The sequence below is a fragment of the Triticum aestivum genome, chromosome 5A (assembly GCF_018294505.1).
Source record: "Triticum aestivum cultivar Chinese Spring chromosome 5A, IWGSC CS RefSeq v2.1, whole genome shotgun sequence".
Classification (NCBI taxonomy): domain Eukaryota; kingdom Viridiplantae; phylum Streptophyta; class Magnoliopsida; order Poales; family Poaceae; genus Triticum; species Triticum aestivum.
The window spans coordinates 705,426,000-705,445,890 of record NC_057806.1 but is presented as its reverse complement, the minus strand read 5'-3'; the positions used below and the strand labels follow the sequence as shown (position 1 = coordinate 705,445,890).

The 19,891-nt window shown below is 49.1% G+C and overlaps 2 long non-coding RNA genes and 1 pseudogene across 2 annotated transcripts; 2 read left to right on the top strand and 1 right to left on the bottom strand.

Moving 5' to 3' along the window:
* The first annotated feature begins 3,779 nt into the window (after positions 1–3,779).
* Positions 3,780–6,570, top strand: LOC123108545 (uncharacterized). The gene is made up of 2 exons (XR_006451923.1): positions 3,780–4,451; positions 5,650–6,570. It is a non-coding gene; the product is annotated as an uncharacterized lncRNA (long non-coding RNA).
* Positions 6,571–11,542: 4,972 nt separating this feature from the next.
* On the top strand, positions 11,543–17,893 carry LOC123108543 (tryptamine benzoyltransferase 1-like; annotated as a pseudogene).
* LOC123108544 (uncharacterized) lies at positions 14,561–15,676 on the bottom strand. The gene is made up of 2 exons (XR_006451922.1): positions 15,164–15,676; positions 14,561–14,927 (listed from the first exon to the last, which is right to left on the bottom strand). It is a non-coding gene; the product is annotated as an uncharacterized lncRNA (long non-coding RNA).
* Positions 17,894–19,891: the final 1,998 nt, after the last annotated feature.

Here is a 19,891-nt window from a genome sequence, read left to right as displayed (position 1 = left end):
GGGGCTGGGCTCGGCGCACGCGACGGCGAGGTCGGGGCAGGGCGCGGCGAGGTCGGGGCAAGGCTCGACGATGGCGAGGTCGGGGCAGGGTGCGGCGAGGCCGGGGCAGGGGCGACGGAGACGGCGGACTGGGGCAGGGCAGCCTGGCGGCGTCGATGAAATCTGAAAAAAAATGCTAAGTGCTGGCTTATATAGAACAGGCTTTAGTCCCGGTTCGTGGCGCCAACCGGGACCAATGCCGCCCTTTAGTCCCGGTTGGTGCCACCAACCGGGACCAAAGGTCTATTTTGGCCTTGTTTGTAAGAAAACAAAAGATTTAAGGGGTTTAGTGCAAAATAATTGGCCTTGTTTGTAAGAAAACAAAAGATTTAGGGTGTTTGATGCAAAATGATTTGGCTTGCCTATAAGAAAAAAAGCTTTAGGGTGTTTAATGCAAAAAATAGTAGGGTCTTGAGTGGCATTTTTCATAAGCGTTGTAAACTGAATCTGACGCTATGAACAGGGTAAATTCTATAATCAGTTAAAGAAAAATCACAATGAATCTCAAAACAACCACAGATGACATATGGATCCATACACAGGATATCTGTGCGGGTTAGAATTGCTTTTCTCGTGTGAGGCCCAGGTAACGTCCATGTATAAGATCCACATGCATGCCTCGGATCCGTTCACCAAAGCGCGGGCGCATGCACTATCCATCGAGCATATTGCAAAGTAGTAGTATTAGCTAGCTAGAATCCGGTCAATGGAGATCACGGGCAGCACGATATTGAAGCCGGTGCCGCACCCGCTCGTTGGAAACAAGGTCCCGCTGACCATACTCGACCACGCTGCCTCAGACCTGTTCGTCCCCACCGTCCTCGCCTACCTCGCGCCAGCACCGTCCAACGAGGCTCTCAAGGAAGGCCTTCTCAAGGCCGTCGCGCCGTATCCCCACCTGGCGGGGCGCCTTGCTGTCGATGAGCTCGGCCGGCGCTTCCTCCACGTCAATAATGAAGGCGTGCTCCTAATTGAGACGACGGTACCGGCTAACCTGGCGGAGCATGCTCGTACCTGGCAATGGCGATGCTTTTATATCGTTATCTTGTTGAAGACATTGCTCGGATATGCTCGGACTGGTTCTTTACGGTGAAAACCTGGAATGTGACCTTGGATGGCTCGATCCGGTGACGACGGCGCTTGAGCGTCGCTCTCTTCTTGATGGCGTTGTTGTTGAAGAACCCTGTCGTTCCAGTGGTGTCATGACATGGTTGGTGCGGATATGGTCATTGTTTGTAGTTTCTCGATCGCAGATTTGATTGCTTTGCGTTTTTTTCTCGCTTACACATAGCTTTGGTCTTATATGACATTGCTATTTGTTGGCGTGTTATTTGTGTGCGTGCGTTGATGTTGGCTGTGTGCATTCTAACTATGCAGAGGCCGGGTGTGTGCTCATTATGTTTGTATTCTTTTGATGCTACATTTGAGTTAATTAAATCCACCCTTTATCAAAAAAAATCATGAAATTATCATCATAAGAAGTTAATTGGCAATAGAAATTGTATTAATACATTCAAGAAAACTTGTAATTATCTAATGTTCGGTAAGAGAAGTACAAAATCATTACACATGTCATAAAGATCATGTTTTGAACATGTCACATCATATGGTGAGCTAGTACGCAGTACCCATATCTTTCCATAAATTAAGGAAGTTGGAGCTCTTTATCTTTTCAATGGTAATAACACCCCTCTAACTACCCACTCCATCCGTTTCAAAATAAATGACTCAACTTTATACTAACTTTAGTACAAAATTGGGTCATCTATTTTAAAACGGAGGGAGTACACAATAAATATTTAGTTTGAGTATTCTGGATATAATCAAGAAGTGAAAATATTGGTGAGACTTCAACTGTCACGTGCTAGGTGTTTCAAACATAATTGTGTCATGCAGAGACTTCAACTGCCAGGTGTTGTATGACAATAAAACTCATTACGTGTGCTATCTCTTGAGCATTGTGTTGGTTTTCCCTTCAAGAGGTAAGGGTGATGCAGCAAAATAGCGTAAGTATTTTCCTCAGTTTTTGAGAACCAAGGTATCAATCCAGTAGGAGACCACACGCAAGTCCCTCGTACCTACAAAAACAAATAAGAATGTTGCAACCAACGTGATAAAGGGGTTGCCAATCCCTTCACGGCCACTTGCAAAAGTGAGATCTGATAGAGATGATAAGATAATATTTTTGGTATTTTTATGATAAAGATTGAAAGTAAAGATTGCAAAATAAACGGTGCCAGAAATCGCTAGTTGTTGGGAGATTAATATGATGGAAAATAGACCCGGGGGGCCATAGGTTTCACTGGTGGCTTCTCTCAAGATAGCATAAGTATTACGGTGGGTGAATAAATTACTGTCGAGCAATTGATAGAAAAGTACATAGTTATGAGAATATCTAGGCATGATCATGTATATAGGCATCATGTCCGTGACAAGTAGACCAAAACGATTCTGCATCTACTACTATTACTCCACACATCGACTGCTATCCAGCATGCATCTAGAGTATTAAGTTCATGAGAACAGAGTAATGCATTAGGCAAGATGACATGATGTAGAAGGATAAACTCAAGCAATATGATATAAACCTCATCTTTTTATCCTCGATGGCAACAATACAATACGTGTCATTTCCCCTTCTGTCACTGGGATCGAGCACCGCATGATTGAACCCAAAGTTAAGCACTTCTCCATTGCAAGAAAGATTAATCTAGTAGGCCAAACCAAACTGATAATTCGAAGAGACTTGCAAAGATAACAAAATCATACATAAAAGAATTCAGAGGAGATTCAAGTATTGTTCATAGATAATGTTGATCATAAATCCACAATTCATCAGATCTCGACAAACACACCGTAAAAAGAGTTACATCGAATAGATCTCCAAAAAGATCGAGGAGAACTTTGTACTGAGATCCAAAAAGAGAGAAGAAGCCATCTAGCTAATAACTATGGACCCGAGGGTCTGAGGTAAACTACTTACACATCATCAGAGAGGCTATGGTGTTGATGTAGAAGGCCTCCGTGATCGATTTCCCCTCCGGCGGAGCACCGGAAAAGGCCCCAAGATGGGATCTCACGGGTACAGAAGGTTGCGGCGGTGGAAATAGGATTTCGTGGTGCTCTCGGGCATTTTCGGAGTATATGAGTATATATAGCTGAAGGAAGTCGGTCAGGGGAGCCACGAGGGGGCCATGAGGGTGGGGGCACGCCTCCCTGCCTCGTGGCCTCCTCGTTCGTTTCTTGACATCCACTCCAAGTCTTCTAGATCACGTTTGTTCCAAAAATAATTCTTCCGAAGGTTTCATTCCGTTTGAATTCCGTTTGATATTACTTTTCTGCGAAACACTAAAATAGACAAAAACAACAATTTGCACTGAGACTTCGGTTAGTAGGTTAGTCCCAAAAATAATATAAAAATGCATAATAAAGCCCATTAAACATTCAAAACAGAATATATAATAGCATGAAACAATTAAAAATTATAGATACATTTGAGATGTATCAACGCGCCGGGCAAAAAGCGAACGCTCGCGATAGCCACGTGGGCACGTCGGTCGTCGTGCCTCCTTCCTTCCCCACGAAGCCAGTCACGTCTCCACGCCCCTCCTTTTCCCCTTTCCCACCCTTCTTTCTACGCCCGTTTTGCTCGCCATGGCCGATGACCGCACCACCGGAGACCATGGGCACTCGGAAAACGGCGGCGAAGAGGAGGGTCGGCCGTTGGCGCAGACCCCCGTCCCCGAACGGTGGCAGCATCAGATCCCTCCATCTCGCGGTGCAGGGCCTCCGGTCCGTGCCACGATGCCGCCGGCATGGAGGCCCGGGCCGGGTAGCCGCCGCGGTGTCGGGTGCGCCGGCGAGGTCTCTGGGAACCGCGCGGTAGGCGACTGGCGCGGCTTCTGGTCGTTGGTTCCGGCGATGCCAAGCCGAAGATCTTAGTCGCTGAGCCACATCCATCCGCCGGCCCCGACACCGAGCTCTGGCTGTCCACTGCCCTCAACCTCGAGCTCCGGCCGTCTGCCGCCCACGACCCCGTCCGCCTCGATCCCCCGACACAGTCCGCAACCTGCCTCGCCTGGAGTCGCGCTCCCCCCTTACCCCGTGTCCCTGCCACCATGGGTGCTGCAGCCGCCGATAACTCCGACCCCAGCCACGCAAGGTGGATGTAGCGGGACTCAGTTAGCAAAGAGGAGGGAAACAGTAGAGGAAGGTCGTGGCGCTGTCGAAGGGCCGTCGTACACGTTTGCTCTCAACGCGTTTGTCGACCTCAAGCACGACGAGTTCGGCGCCACGCGCCTTTGGTGCCTCGCCGTCCGGAGGCTTCGAGGACGCTGCAGGCACCATGCCCGATGCGCTGAACCGGAGGTAGAGCGGCGCCGTCACAAAGTTCAAGGACCAAGGCAGCTGCGGTGAGTTCTGAATCTGTTTTTCTACACTTGACATTGCAGCGCTCATCTCTTCTCCCGTCAGAGTTTTGTTGTTTCTGTAGTTATTGGGCTTCATTCCTAAATCTTAGATATCAAGATGTGGTACGTAATCACATAAAAAGCGTAGTCATACTACGACAGATCTGTATAACCTTAAGGCATTATTGCAGCAAATATGCAAATGATTCCAGTAATTAGAAAATCCATGCTTGAGAGCAAAAGCTGAGTAGCTGACATGTTGCTTGGGAGCAGAAGCGGGCACGTACTCCATGGTGGTAGAAACATTGTTTAGCACTTGGCAATTAGTATAACTTGTTTTACTGTCGTTCTTGGGAAATATCATCATGCCAACTTAGATAAGTGGCTGAAACAAGCGTGTGTTTAGTTTTTTGCAGGCCCACTTTGTAGTTCCAACACGTTGCACTGATATCAATTGTTGAAACTCGCCCACAGGATCGATCACATCAAAATACGACGAACACGTGCTCACAAAAAACTGATAGCCAAAGGGCCCTTGTCGTGCCCTTTTTTCTGTCTCTTTATTGTTTTCTGTTTTTCTCCACGTTGTTACAAATTGTAGCCCTGCTCATGTATATATATACATGCACAAGCAGCCGCCCACCATGACATATCCTAAACCTATACGAGCCAGACTACTAGAATCCTAAACGGACTCAACCTGACCTCACGCATTAACCAGCTATCCTAGCCAAAACAGTTATACCAAACCTATTATAACTTGGACACATCTAACTAGTACAGCTACACGGCCAAGCCATGTACACAGTGAACTTGACCTTGCCTAATCTCAAGATTATTTCTAACATTACTTAGTAGAACCGAGTTCTTCCTTTGCTGGATGTGAGCTACTAGCATATAGTACTAATGTTCATCTGTCAGATCATTTCAAAGGGTGTTGGGCTAGCTGCAGCCTCTACATGGAAATAACCATTGCTTTCAGATGTGTAATGTACTACTGGTCGTCACTCTTCAGCAACAGTTTAACATCAATCAATAAGCAGTGCCACCAACACCTCTTATGTTCTAACTACACAATAATATGGTTTATTTGACTATGCAAATGTAGTCTTGACTGAATAAAACAGAGTTTGTTTCTCTTGAATCCAATTGCAGAATAACAATGTTTTTCTCTCTCCCGAATATTGGAATACACTTGCAGAAAACAGAGTTGGTTTAAAGCAGACCAGTTGTGCCTGTGTCTGGCTGACGAATTCAAACCTGAGCTGCAATTTGGCGGTGACGAAGACGAACCGGAGGGCAAGGGACTCTGCCATTGTTGCGCAGAAAAAAGAAGGTCTTCTCCCACCACGCCTGACCAGCATTGCAAGCGACTCTGCCGGGAAGAACATCCACTGTAGCAGCAGGGGCAATCAAGGAAGTCACAGCAGCAGATCCGACAGTAGTAGTGACATCTGCGGCCGTAGAAGTAGCTAGAGCATGGGCATGATGAGTAGGAGGGTGTTGTGGATATGATCTCCACCTGCTGCGTTAGGGAGAGAGCATAGCATGGAGGATGGTGAGCTACTTGACCATGGAGGATGAGTTGTTGTGTGATGCGTGGCTGGCCGTATTCATGGATTTCATAGGCAGGACCAGAGGCGAGCCCTTCTGGGAGAAAGTGCATGAAAAGTTTCACGCACGAAAGCACATTGCGCCCTACGATATGTACATCATTTTACCACGCAACATGAGGTCGTTGTCGCATCACTGGCACGCTATCCAGATCAGCATCACCAAGTTTTGCGACGTGGTTCGTCAGCTCGAGGCAAGGTGGCCATTGCACGCGGCAGAGGACGATCGTTAGTTTTACTTCCTCTTGCTCAACTTGATGATCGATTCATTCACTCAGTGTTGGTCTACACATTATGTAGCTCGCACATGTTGTCGTGATGTACCACAGGACAGGGGGCGGCCATTTACATGTACACACTGTTCGATGAAGCTGAAGGGGAAGTATGTGTGAAATGGCATGATCAGTTGATGAAAAACTTGTTGAAAATCCGGGAACTAGTCGAATTAGACATATTGTTGTACTGGACTTAATTTGCATGATATGTATGGACGATTTGTTCTGTTTTTATCCAAAATTTGACGAATATCGTCCGGTTAGCATGAACTTTGCCCGGTTTCTTAAAATGCAATTTGAAATGTATGTGGCTACTGTTGGATGACCGCATCCCGAGGGCCCCACAACCCACCAGGGTGCGCCTGGAGGGGGTGGTGCACCCTGGTGTCTTGTGGTCAGCCAGGGGCCCCCTCCGGTGGTTCTTGGTTCTAGTATTTCTTATTTATTCTGAAATAATTCTCCAAACAGTTTCGTCCAAATTCGAAAACTTTTATTTCTACACAAAAAATAACACCATGGTTGTTCTGCTGAAAACAGCGTCAGTCCGGGTTAATTTCATTCAAATCATGCAAATTAGAGTCTAAAATAAGAGAAAAAGCGTTAGGAACGGTAGATACGACGGAGACGTATCAGCCAGTGCAGTTGACAAGGCTTTGCGTGATTCTTCTACTGGTTTGATAAACCTTGGTTCTCACTGAGAGAAATAATTATCTCTATTGTATTGCATCTCCCCTCCTCTTCGGGAAAATCCAAATGTAGCTCACAAGTAGCACTGTCGGAGACCTGGTGTGCTGTGTGGGCCGGTCCGTCTCCGTGTTCTACTCTTCCTCGCCGGAGACCGCACCTTCACTTCATCGGTCTTATCGCCGTCGCTCATGGAGACATGGGAATTTGTAGCCATATATAGCAGAAATGTTATGGAGTAAAAAAATGCTAAACAATGAAATCATATTTATTTGAACCATCCGTGGTATGCTATGATATGAGAAGTCAAAAAATATTATTTTCTAGAGTATCTCGGTATTTGTGCAGTTAGAGCGGGGCCCTTTTTTAAGGAAATTAAAACGACTTGCTAGCTTGGAAATAAAAAGCACTGAAAACATGTCCAAGCTTGGTCTCCAACTCATTGTTTTTTATGCATGGCCCAAAACCCCTTTTTTCTAAGAAACTGGCCCGAAACTGATATTTCTTGGAAAATAAAGATTAAGCTCGGTCCAACACATAAGCCTGGAAGCCCTGAAGTCTAACTCAGGTCCCAGTATAAAAGAACTAATGGGAATGTTTGTTTCATTTTATTTTCTGAGAGAACACGAAGACCTTCAAAAGCAAAAGCACAAATCTAGCAGCAATGCATCTATACATCTTAGAATTTGTACACATCAAGCACGGACAGTCCATAAAAAAAGCACAGAGGCATCTAGTTCTCCGTCACATAATGCTTTGTCCATGCCTTCAGGGGTAACAACGCTGACATGAAGATCTGGCAAATAAACGACCGGAGTGACCTCATGTCCTCATCTTCCTGCTCCTACCTCGGCGACAAAGACGCTACTATAATTGGGAGGCGGCATACTTTCATACTTGGCATCGGCATGGCCTCCATGGGCACTGCCAAACTACACCATTGTACATCATATATACGTGTGATTGCATCCAATCAATACATTGTGCGATTTCATCATTATACATGGTATCCGTTTCCGGGTTCTAACCCTAGCTTCCGTCCGCCGCCGCCGCGCTCCCACTCTTGCGCCGGGAAGGCGTACTTCTCCCTCGTGTTCCGGGAGTACAGCCTCCTTGACCACGTGGACGGCTCTGTCGACTCCAGCCTCATGCCCGCGCATCATGAGTGGTCCACCATTAACGCCATGCTCATCCGGTGGTTCTTCCTCACCATCTCGCCGGACCTGTTTCATACGGTTGTGTAGGACGGTGATGATGCTCTCGCCGTTTGGACCAAGCTGAATGGAGTCTTCATCGACAATCGTCTCCAATGTCGCGTTTTTTTACAGCAAGAGTTTTTTGGGTGCCACCAAGACAACTTCTCCGTCGACGACTATTGTCGCCGTCTCAAGACTCTCGCTGACGAGCTCCGGGACATCGGCACGAAGATTGATGATGATCTCCTCCTCAGCACGCTCACCGCCGGCCTCAACGAGGACTTCAGCAACGCCACGGTGAACCTCACGCTCACCCCAGAGCCCTCCTTCACCATGTTCGTGGCCTATCTCCGGTTGGAGGAGCGCCGGATGAAGCAAGTCAAGAATCGGGCCATGCACACCGCCCTCGCCGCCGGCACCACCCGCCACTCCCGCCGCTCCTCCACAGCCGCGGGGCCCCGCGCCTTACCAGCAGCAGCACTCTGTCATAGTTGTCATATTCACAGGCTTTATATCTATATGGGGCCAAATTATTTAGGAAAGATAGGATAGACTAGGATATGCCCACGAGCCTCATGCAATACATCGATTCCACCAATCTCCCCTCATTCCCTTCTAACACCGACCTTCATAGTTCATCCCCTTTTTTGCATGTTTATCTTTCGGTTGTAAGTTGTTCCAGCGCTATGTATCTTTGTTGTTTGCTTTGTTTTCTGTTTTTCCTTCTAAATGGCACATGTTGTAATCCTGACAGGTAGAGCCTCTTCTTAAAAAAAACGTGTGAAGACCAATCAACCAGGAGCTTACTTGCTAAAGCGGTCTTCCTTTATAGTCCATTCATTATCATGTGCCATCGGTCCCAGTGGTAGTATGTAAGATAGGCAGCAGGTGTAAGAATTCCCGCGCACGTCCGGACAGCAATCTTGATCATGGGTAGCCTGCAAACTCAAGCGGAAAAATTAGATGCAGTACGTAACAAGATAGAGAATTCCCAAGAAGAAAAGGCAACCTCCGACAGCAACATCTAGTCTTGGCGAGTGGTGTGTGACCACCGCGGACAGCGCCACAGAGAAAAAGGATGCACGGTCATTGATCGTTCTCGTACTTTGGGATCTTTGGAAACATCGGAATGGCATAGTGTTCGATGGGGATGCCCCGTTGACCGCGTTTGTAATTCATAGGGTGGTGGTAAAGTGCACGGCGTGGAAGATGGCAAGATTGCTTAAAGTAGACATGGGCCGGTTCCTAGCGGCCATGGAGGTGGGTCATGAAGCGAGTAGTTAGCTTGTAAGTTTTAAGCTTGGGTGGAGTTGGGGTCATGTGAGTATGTAACCATCAACGTGGAGGGGCTCTTCACCCCCTTTTCTCCTCTTTAATATATAGTACGCACATTTGTGCGTATTTGAAAACAAAATCCAACTGACTGTTAGGCGTAGGTAATCTCCACCTCGTTTTCCACGTTTCGACTGCTCAGAGAGTGCCTGCCTGAGAGTGAGCGGTTTACCTACCGTGCACGGGATATCTTGCGCATATGAATCCGCTATGTTTGGTTCCTTTGAGATTTGTGCTACTTTTTGGGTTGTTGAAATTTTTTATCTAGTTTCATATTTCAAAATGTTCTGTCGCATTTTATTGTTCAACATAGATCATCATGTTTTATTGTGTATCAATAAAAATGAATGCTGGAACGACTTTGTTGATACACGATGATACACAATGAAACACTAAAATACACTTTAAAACAGGAAGAAAAATCCAATGCAATTCTTTGACTGAAACAAGACAAATTCCAGAAAAGTTTAAAAAATGGCATGAGTCTCAAAGCAACCATAGACTATGGATCCATGCACATGTATGTGCGAAATATATGTGCAGGATAAAATTGATTCTCTTTGTGCCTCCCAAAGGTAGTGTGCACTCTTGGTCTGCATCAACGACTTTTCGGCCGCTATCCTAGGTTTCAAAAAGTTTACTCCGACGAGGCAAAGACCCAAAGGCGGCATTGAGCTATGCTCATGGCGCGCCACCGATGGATGCAGGAGGAAGAAGGCTTCGGCACCCCTAAGATTTTGAATGTATTTCGGATTTCCTATAAGGGTGCTTTTGTAAGGACCTCTTATGCGGAAGCGGACTTGTCGCACTCGGGTGTAGGTGCACCCAATATGCAAAAACAAAATTGAAAAAAAAGAGAAATTCCTGAAAATTTATGGAAACAAAGATGTCCAATAGTTGTACTAGTTTAAAAAGTTTCGTGTAGGAATACCTTCCAGCATATTGTGGGCGACGGAGAAAGAAAATCAAAACTATATACATGTTACTGTTCATGAACAACATACTAGGAAATTCGGTTTTTTTATGTGGGGTCAATGGAAGTTTATTTGTACGCTAAACATTTTATACGGGAACAAAGTTTGGTCAACTTTGTATCCAAACAAGTTTCGGGTTTTTTTTTTTACTTTTTCTATAATTACTAAGAAAAATCCCTTATCATGTGCACCAGCACCTGACTGCCACAAGGTATTTCTCCATGTGCTGCATAATAGAGCAATGCTACATCTACGTAAATCTTTTTGCATATCTTACCGGTGAGCCAGTGTGGATAGTTTTGATTGGAAAAGAAGAGGGCATGCCCCACCCAATGAAATTCAGGGATGGAAAGTTACATAAGCTATAGTAGCATAGTACGTGGAGCTTAAGTGTGCTAGGGCGTAGCGTGATGTTGCACTTAGTCTTCCCTATGTTCTCCATCGGTAGCATAGTCGGATGGTACGTTCTGAGTGATATGGTTATCTCGGAATCTGCTTTGTAAGAGGGCTATATCACAACCTTATACCATTCGGCCATGTACCTTGTTAAGCCTGTTTCGAGAGATAGTAGTATCGTACGTGGGTGTCGCATTTTTGTGCATAATATATGGAATTTGATAAGTACCGTATATTTAGTAGGAGCACATGGCAACTCCGAACATTTTTTACGGCAAGTTTAGTGACGCGAGAATGACAACTTTAATGCTTCGGTTTATTTGTTTTTACAGAAAATTGTCGTGCTTGCCAACTAACTTGCCGTCCTTGTGGCACTAAACTTGGCGTCGAAAACGTTCATAGTTGCCATGTGTTGTAGCTGACATTCGGTACTTTTCATTTCGGTAATATATGGTCTTAGGCCTTTTCGCAACAAAAGAAAAGAGAGAGGCAACGTGCACTATAAGATCCACATGCATGCTTCTGATCCGTTTGCCAAAGCGCGCGCATGCACTACTCGATCGAGGTTAATTACAAAGTGTTTTAGCGTGTGAGTGGGCCAAAATACTAGCTAGAATCCGACCAATGGAGATCACGAGCAGCACGATGGTGAAGCCGGTGCCTCACCCGCTCGTCGGTGAGAAGGTTCCACTAACCCTCTTCGACCGCGCTGCCGTGGACGTCTTCGTTGTGATAGAAGATAGGCTAGGGGTTGCAATGCATCACACACTTTCGTATTCATCCACGGTGGGGTAATATATAATAGAGTACATGAGAGAGAGGGAGAGAGATACACACGCACGTAAACAGACTAACCATCGATCCTAGATGGATGGAAAGATAAGTGCGGCTAACAGCCTTGCATGCGCCATGCAAGGGCGGTGGATGCATGGAGCGTGCGACTAGCTCGGACTAGTAACACAAGTCCAACAGTAGACCAAATCATAGTCTAACAGCCCCCCGCAGTGTCAACATGGGCTTGCCGGACGTTGAGACTGGATCGAAATTCAGCAAAGAGCGTGGTTGGCAGCCCTTTGGTGAAATTGTCAGCATACTGTGAAGAAGTGGGAACATGCAGAACCCGAACCTCGCCAAGCGAAACCTTGTCACGCACAAAGTGAATGTCAATCTCAATATGCTTCGTACGACGGTGCTGCACAGGGTTAGCAGACATGTAGACAGCAGACACGTTGTCACAGTAGACAACAGTGGATCTGGACACTGGCTGGTGAAGCTCCTGCAGAAGTTGTCGCGGCCATGTAGTTTCGGCAACAGCATGAGCGACGGCGCGATACTCAGCCTCCGCACTGGACCTGGAAACAGTTAGCTGTCGCTTGGATGACCACGAAACCAAATTATCCCCAAAATAAACGCAGTAACCAGACGTGGAACGACGAGTGTCGGGACAGCCAGCCCAGTCGGCATCGGAGTACGCAACAAGAGAGGTGGAGGTAGAAGGTGTAATGTGCATATCGAAATCTAAAGTGCCCTTAACGTACCGAACTATGCGTTTGACAAGGCTAAGGTGGGAGGTGTGAGGCGCATGCATGAACAAACACGCCTGCTGAACGGAGTAAGATAGATCGGGGCGAGTGATAGTGAGATACTGCAAAGCACCGGTGAGACTGCGGTAGGTGGTAGCGTCAGCAGCGTCAAGAAGGTCACCTGTGTTAACGGAAAGCTTTGCGCCGGAATCGATGGGGGTACGAATAATATGACACTCGGACATGCCGGCACGCTGGATAATGTCGAGCGCGTATTGCCGTTGCGAGAGAAAAAGGGAGGAGGAAGAGCGGGTAACAGAGACTCCGAGAAAGTGCGAGAGAGATCCCAGATCAGTCATGGCAAACTCCTGTCGAAGACGAGAAATGACATACTGAAGGAAATTGGAGGATGACGCAGTTAGTATGATATCATCGACATATAAGAGGAGATAGGCAGTGTGACTCGAGGAACGGTAGGTAAACAAGGAGGTGTCGCATCTGGAGGCGGTGAATCCTATAGTCACTAGGAAGGCGGCGAAGCGAGTGAACCAGGCGCGCGGGGCCTGCTTAAGACCGTAGAGAGACTTACGAAGGAGACACACGTGCGAAGGCACAGTAGGATCCTCGAACCCGAGAGGCTGCTGACAGTAGACAGTCTCGGCTAAGTGACCGTGGAGGAAGGCGTTCTTGACATCGAGTTGGTGAACGGGCCAAGAGGCTGAGATGGCGAGAGTGAGAACGACACGGATGGTGCTAGGCTTAACGACTGGTGAGAAGGTCTCATCGTAGTCGATCCCCTCGGTCTGAGAGAAACCACGAACAACCCAACGTGCTTTGTAGCGCGCAAGGGTTCCATCGGAATGATACTTGACACGAAAAACCCACTTCCCGCTGACGACGTGAGAGCCAGCAGGACGGGGAACAAGTGTCCAAGTGTCATTCTGAAGGAGTGCCTGGTACTCATCAGTCATGGCAGCAGCCCAGTTAGGGTCGGCAAGGGCAGCACGATAAGTGCGAGGTAGGGGCGAAATGTTAGGAGCGTCGACAAGAAAGTTAAGTTTGCGAGAGGGGAGGGTAAACCCGGATTTAGCACGCGTACGCATGGGATGTGGGTTAGCGGGGGGTTGAACAGCGACTGCATGGGGCGGCAGTGGTCGTGGAGGCGTGCTAGGTTGGGAAGGATTAGCGCTAGCTGGCGCGGGAGTTGACGAGGCGGCCGGTCCTACAGAGCTCGCCGAGGCAGGGCTGGGTGCAGTAGACATTGGGTTGGGTTCGCTAGATGAACTAGGCTGGGAGCAAGGGCTGGGTGTAGTGGCTGGTGTGGCAACGTCCGTAGAGGAGACGGGAGAGGACGGGATGGCCGCTCGCGTGGACGAAGCGGGACTGACTTGTTTTGCTACCGGGCTAGGAAGAAATGGTGGGAGGGGACTAGCTGGGAAACTAGGGCCGGTTGGTAGATCGGGAAAAAGATCAGCAATAGAGGGTTTCGCAGGAGGGCGACTAGCGAACGGGAAAACGGTCTCGTCGAAAACAACGTGCCTAGAGATATGAACCCGGTGTGTAGAGAGATCAAGGCAGCGGTAGCCTTTGTGATCCGTAGGATATCCAAGAAAGAGACACGCCGTCGACCGCGGTGCCAACTTGTGGGCAGCAGTGGCGGACATGTTGGGAAAACAAAGACATCCGAAAACCCTAAGGTGGTCATACGTAGGAGGTTGAGAGAAAAGAGCCTCGTGAGGAGTAGATCGGAGTAGGGTTTTGGTTGGCCGAAGATTGAGAAGATTGGTGGCAGTAGAGAGGGCGTCAGCCCAGTACTTAGGCGGCATGTTGGCTTGAATTAGAAGGGTCCGTACAACGTCGTTAGTGAAGCGAATAGCGCGCTCAGCAGTGCCGTTTTGTGAAGACGTGTAAGGACATGAGAAACGCATGGTCGTACCAAAAGGAAGGAAGAAGTCGCGATTACTAGCGTTGTCAAACTCTCGGCCATTGTCGCATTGGAATGTGGCGATAGTGCGATGAAAATGGGTGTGAACAAGAGCATGGAACGAACGAAAAATAGCATGCACGTCGGACTTAAGGACAAGAGGAAACGTCCACCGGTATTTAGTGTAATCGTCGATGATGATAAGGTAGTATTTGTTGCCAGAAACACTGGAGATGGGAGCTGTCCAGAGATCACAATGCATTATTTCGAAAGCAGCACTAGTAGAGCTACGTGATGGATAAAAAGGCAAACGAACGTGCTTGCCCAACTGGCAGGCATGACAAAGTGGTACACAAGCAGAGTTTTTATTACATGAAGGAAACCCTTTATTGGAAAAAGTATGGGCGCCGGGGTGGCCGAGCCGGCGATGCCACAGATCCGTGAGCCGGGAGACGGTGGCGCTGAAGGCAACGGCGGCGTCACTCGAAGCGTTGTTGGCGAAGATTGGGTAGAGCTCGCTGCTACTGTTGCATCGGTGCAGCGCCGCCTTGGTGATGTAATCCTTCACAGTCAGACCAAAATGATCAAACTCTACGGCAAGATTATTGTCAGTAGTAAGGCGACGAATGGAAAGAAGGTTTTTGACGATATTAAGAGTGACCAAAACGTTCTGAAGATAGAGAGGACGGGAGGGATTAGCAAGTGCGGCTGATCCTATGTGCGTGACGTGCATGGGTTGTCCATTTCCAACGTATACAGGGGGATAATTGGTGATCGGGGTAACCGGCGAGAGCATACCTGGGTCCGAGGTAATGTGAGAAGAAGCGCCTGAGTCCATGATCCACCCGTTGGTGGAGTTCTGCAGCGTCGGGTTGTGGAGAGCCCCCATCAGCGCCGCCTGATCCACTCCATCCGAAGCCTACGTGGTGTGGTGCTGCTGCGGCTGCGGAGGTGCAGCCAGAAGGGGCGGCGACTGCTGCATCAGAGGGGCGGCCGGGTACGGTACCGAACCATACGACGCCCCCCCATAGCCCGTCGGTCCGTACGGCACACCGCCGTACTGGAGCGGCGTGTAGGCCGTGTAGGCCTGAGCTGGGCGCGGCCCGAGGATCCCCTGCGGACGAGGCGGAGGCGGTAGCGAGACGCGGTATGCGTACACGTGCCCAGTCCAGGGCGGCGGCGAGTTGGCGGCGCCTTGATAGCCGCCGTTGTTGGTGTAGCGGCGCCGCTTGTTGTTCCCCTGGTTTGGCGAAGGAGTACCAGGCTTGGGGCCGCCCTGCCCGGGCACAGGAGGCCTGGCGTGCCCGCCAGAGGAGGCAGGGGCAGGTGGACGCTGCTGGACGGCGAGGGCGGTGTGGGAGACGCCCGAGGGGGAGAAGTCAGCGCCGATCTCGTCCTGGAGGAGCATACCAACTGCAACATCAAAGGGAACGGGAGTTTGAGATTTCTCGATGATTTTTGCAGTCATCTCATGACGGTCCTTGTTGACGCCGCGGAGGAGCTGAACAACGAGTTCATCGTCGTCCAGCACCTTGCCGGCGTTCCGCAGCCCGTCCGCGACGGCCTTAAGGCGTGCGCAGAAGGAAGAGACCGGGGCGTCTCCTTGCTTGACGGCGAAGAGCTCCGCCGTGAGCTGGAAGCGCCGAGAGCGCCTGTTGTTGACGAACAAGGACTCGATGGAGGACCACAGCTCGGCCGCCGTGGCTTCTCTGTTGAGGACGAAGCCGGCGAGCTCCGTGACCATGGAGCCGTAGAACCAGCGCTTGACGGCTTTGTTGACGATGTTCCACGCCACGTCGCCGGCACGGTTGGTGAAGTCCGGCGCGATCCAAGCCGCCACATCGTACTGGTCGATGACCTCAAGCATGAGGCCACGCCAAGTCGAGTAGTTGGCCCCTTTCATATCGAGGCGGACGCCGAGGTTGATGTGGGCACTCTCGACACGCATCGCGTGGGTATAGGCCGCAGAAGGGAAGCTGGCGACCGGCGGCGCAGTCTGGAGAGGGAGAGGCGTGTGTACTACGGAGGAGGGAGGAGGGGGTGGAGGAGGGGGCTGCGGGATGGAGCCCAGAGGTTGGGAGGAGGGCGCCGGAGGCGTAGCCGTGGCGGCGGCGGCCTCGGCGTCCATGGCGAAAGCAGTGGAAAGATCTAAGCTGATACCATGATAGAAGATAGGCTAGGGGTTGCAATGCATCACACACTTTCGTATTCATTCACAGTGGGGTAATATATAATAGAGTACATGAGAGAGAGGGAGAGAGATACACACGCACGTAAACAGACTAACCATCGATACTAGATGGATGGAAAGATAAGTGCGGCTAACAGCCTTGCATGCGCCATGCAAGGGCGGTGGATGCATGGAGCGTGCGACTAGCTCGGACTAGTAACACAAGTCCAACAGTAGACCAAATCATAGTCTAACACGTTGCCATGGTGCTAGCGTACCCCGCACCGGCACCGTCCAACGAGGCTCTCAAGGACGGGCTTCTCAAGGCGGTCGTGGCGTTCCCCCACCTGGCGGGGCGCCTCGCGGTCGACGAGCACGGCCGGCACTTCCTCGACGTCAACAACGAGGGTGTGCTCCTGATTGAGACCAAGCTACCGGCTAACTTGGCGGACGTGCTGGTGGAAGGCCGGATGGCCACCAGAGTCGACCACCTCTACTCTACCCTACAACGCCAGAGCCAGGGGTACCTATCGATTGAGGATTTTCTTCTTTCATGACTCGCATGATCAGACTAGACCTAGCATATGGATTTTTTTTTTGCCTATATATTTTCCTGCAGCACAACAATGGGGACGCGCTGCTGCAGATCCAGCTGAACAGGTACGGGTGCGGAGGTCTTGTGGTCGGGATGTGCTCCCACCACCGTGTCGCCGACGGCCACTCCATGAGCATGTTCTTCACCGCGAGGGTATGGACTTCATCATGCCGACCCCATTCCTCAACCGTGCGGAAACCGCCTTGCCGCGAAGCTCGCCGACCCCGGTGTTCGACCACCGGTCAGTGGAATTCACGTGCAGAGAAGGAACCGTCGTCCCCGTGGAGAGGATAAAAAACCTCACGGTGCACTTCACAGCCGAGTTCGTCGCCAATCTCAAAGCCCGTGTTTGTGCCCGCTGCAGCACGTTCCAGTGCCTGCTCGCGCACGTCTGGAAGAAGATCACCGCGGCGCGGGGCCTTAAACCGGAGGAATTCACCACGGTGAGGGTGGCCGTGAACTGCAGGGGCAGGGCTGAGCCTCCCGTGCCGATGAACTTCTTCGGGAACATGGTTTTGTGGGCGTTCCCAGGGCTTCAGGTCCGGGACGTCTTGAACTCGAGCTACAGCAGCGTGGTCGAGACCATCCGCGACGCTGTGGCACGCATCGACGGGGAGTAGGTGCAGTCCTTCGTGGACTTTGGCCAGTCGAGGGGATCATGTTCCTTGTGCCGTCACACAAGGAGAACGGCGGATTCGACCTCTTCATATCCATCGCGGAGGAGCACGTTGCGACGTTCCAGCAGATCTGCTACTTGACCTAGGCCCTGCCACAGGCCCCGGATCAGTGTGCGGTACTGTTCATTCCTAGGTTTTAGGTGTTGTAGCTTTGCAGGAGGGGTAGGTCTGGCGGTGACGCCTCCTCTTCCTTGGAATAAGTCCCCCGCTCAGGTGATGCCTCTGTTGGTGTTGAGGAGCGCCTGAGAGTTGTGATGGCCGGACCTCCCATTCCGGCGGGTCCTTATCGTACGTCTGGGGTTGGCGCCGATGATCGGCATACGTGCTCTGTTTTGGTGAGTTTGGTCTGCTTGCCCTCATTACTATTCTGCCTGCGCGCGTCTAATGCGTGTTCTTCAGGGAGAAGAAGCTGTTCCAGTCTAGATGTCTGCTGCAAAGAGCTTGGCGTTCTTTTGGTAGATGTGTAATAGGTTGGTTTGCGCACGTGTGCTTTGTCTAGCGTGAGGTAGCTGCCAGAGGCGGCTGGATATTTCTCTAGATGTGTTGGCTATTTTGGTTTGTAATAATCGGGCTACTGGTACTGGATTCTGGTGGTTTCTCTAATGGAAATCGAAGGAGAAACCCTCTTTTGCTCAAAAAAAAAAAAAACTATTCTTCCTGCGCGGTGAGGTGTGTAGCACCTCTTCTCTTCTCCGGCAAAGGCGAGGTCGCTCGAAGATGCATGTTTGTTCAGTGTTTTAAGATCATGCATGGCGGGGCCCCGCTGATCTCCACCCGGTGGCAAGGTGTTCTCCTCTTTCGGCCCCATGTCCTTACCATCGGTGACAGAGAAGAGGAGCGTTTGTTTTTTCTGCATTTCTTTGCCTTTTCATGGACTTGGTTGTAAACCTGCGTGTGTGTGTGTGTGTGTGTGTGTGGGGTAAGATAAATTCTTGCCAATTTGCTCAATGTTTGGCTTCATTTTCCATAATATAAAAAGCTTTAGGTGGTGCAGTCTTATGCAAAACTGGTTCAAGCTTCATCGTCGTCACATGTACTACTACTGTTTTCTAGAGAAAGATCACGTGCAATACTTGTCTTGAGCACCAACATGGCACACGTCCTCAACATACAAACACCATCAAGCATAACAGTCGCCCCCAATGTTGTACGAGTTCTTTTCTTGTAAAAAAACCGTTAAATGTAAAAACCCGATCAGATCGAGCAACAGTTCTTTTTTTTTTGGGGTCTCCAAACAAGGGTTTCTGTCACAAAAAAGACCAAAAAATGAACGCAATATGTATATGGCAACCGTGTGGCAGATTGCGAAACTGCCACACGCATCCAACGCCATCAATTTTCTCCTGATTTTCATCCTTTTCCGCAAGACCTCCCGATTTCTTTCCTTTCCCTCACGTCCTCTTCCGATTTTTTTCCCTTTCCTGCACGTCCTCCCTGATTTTATCGGGCACACCCGCTCGTGCCTTCCTAATTTTCGTAATCGTCATTTATGGCCCCACATGCCTTCTCGATTTTCAGCAAAAATAATGTTTAGACTAGGATTTGATCTCTGGTCTACAGGTAACTAACAAACGGAGCTAACCACCTCACCTATGACACTCATTGTTGAACATTCTAAGGGAAATACTATTTTTGACATGTTTTTGCCTTTAATATGTTAGCACTGAAAAACTTTTTGTTTCAAGCATCATGGTAACTTTGATCATTGAGAATAAATTTGTTGAGCCCGCCCCCTGGTAATTTCTGTAAATAGCACGATAACATTCACGCCATAGACCTGATAGTTTAGATACAAACATCGTGGTAACTTTAATCATTGGGGAAAACAAATGTGAAAAGATACCTGATAATTTATATGTAAATAGATGGTAATATACGCAGCGCACATCTGATAACTGAGGTAGAAGCACCATGGTAACTTTGACCGTAGGGAATTTTTTTTTTTGAAAAGTACTCCGGTATCTTCTGTGTAAATAGCACGGTAGTATACCTCCCTCCCCTGGCATTTTTATGTGTAAATAGTATGAAAACATATGCACTGCGATAACTAAACACCATGATAAGTTTTTGACCCGTGGAGGGAG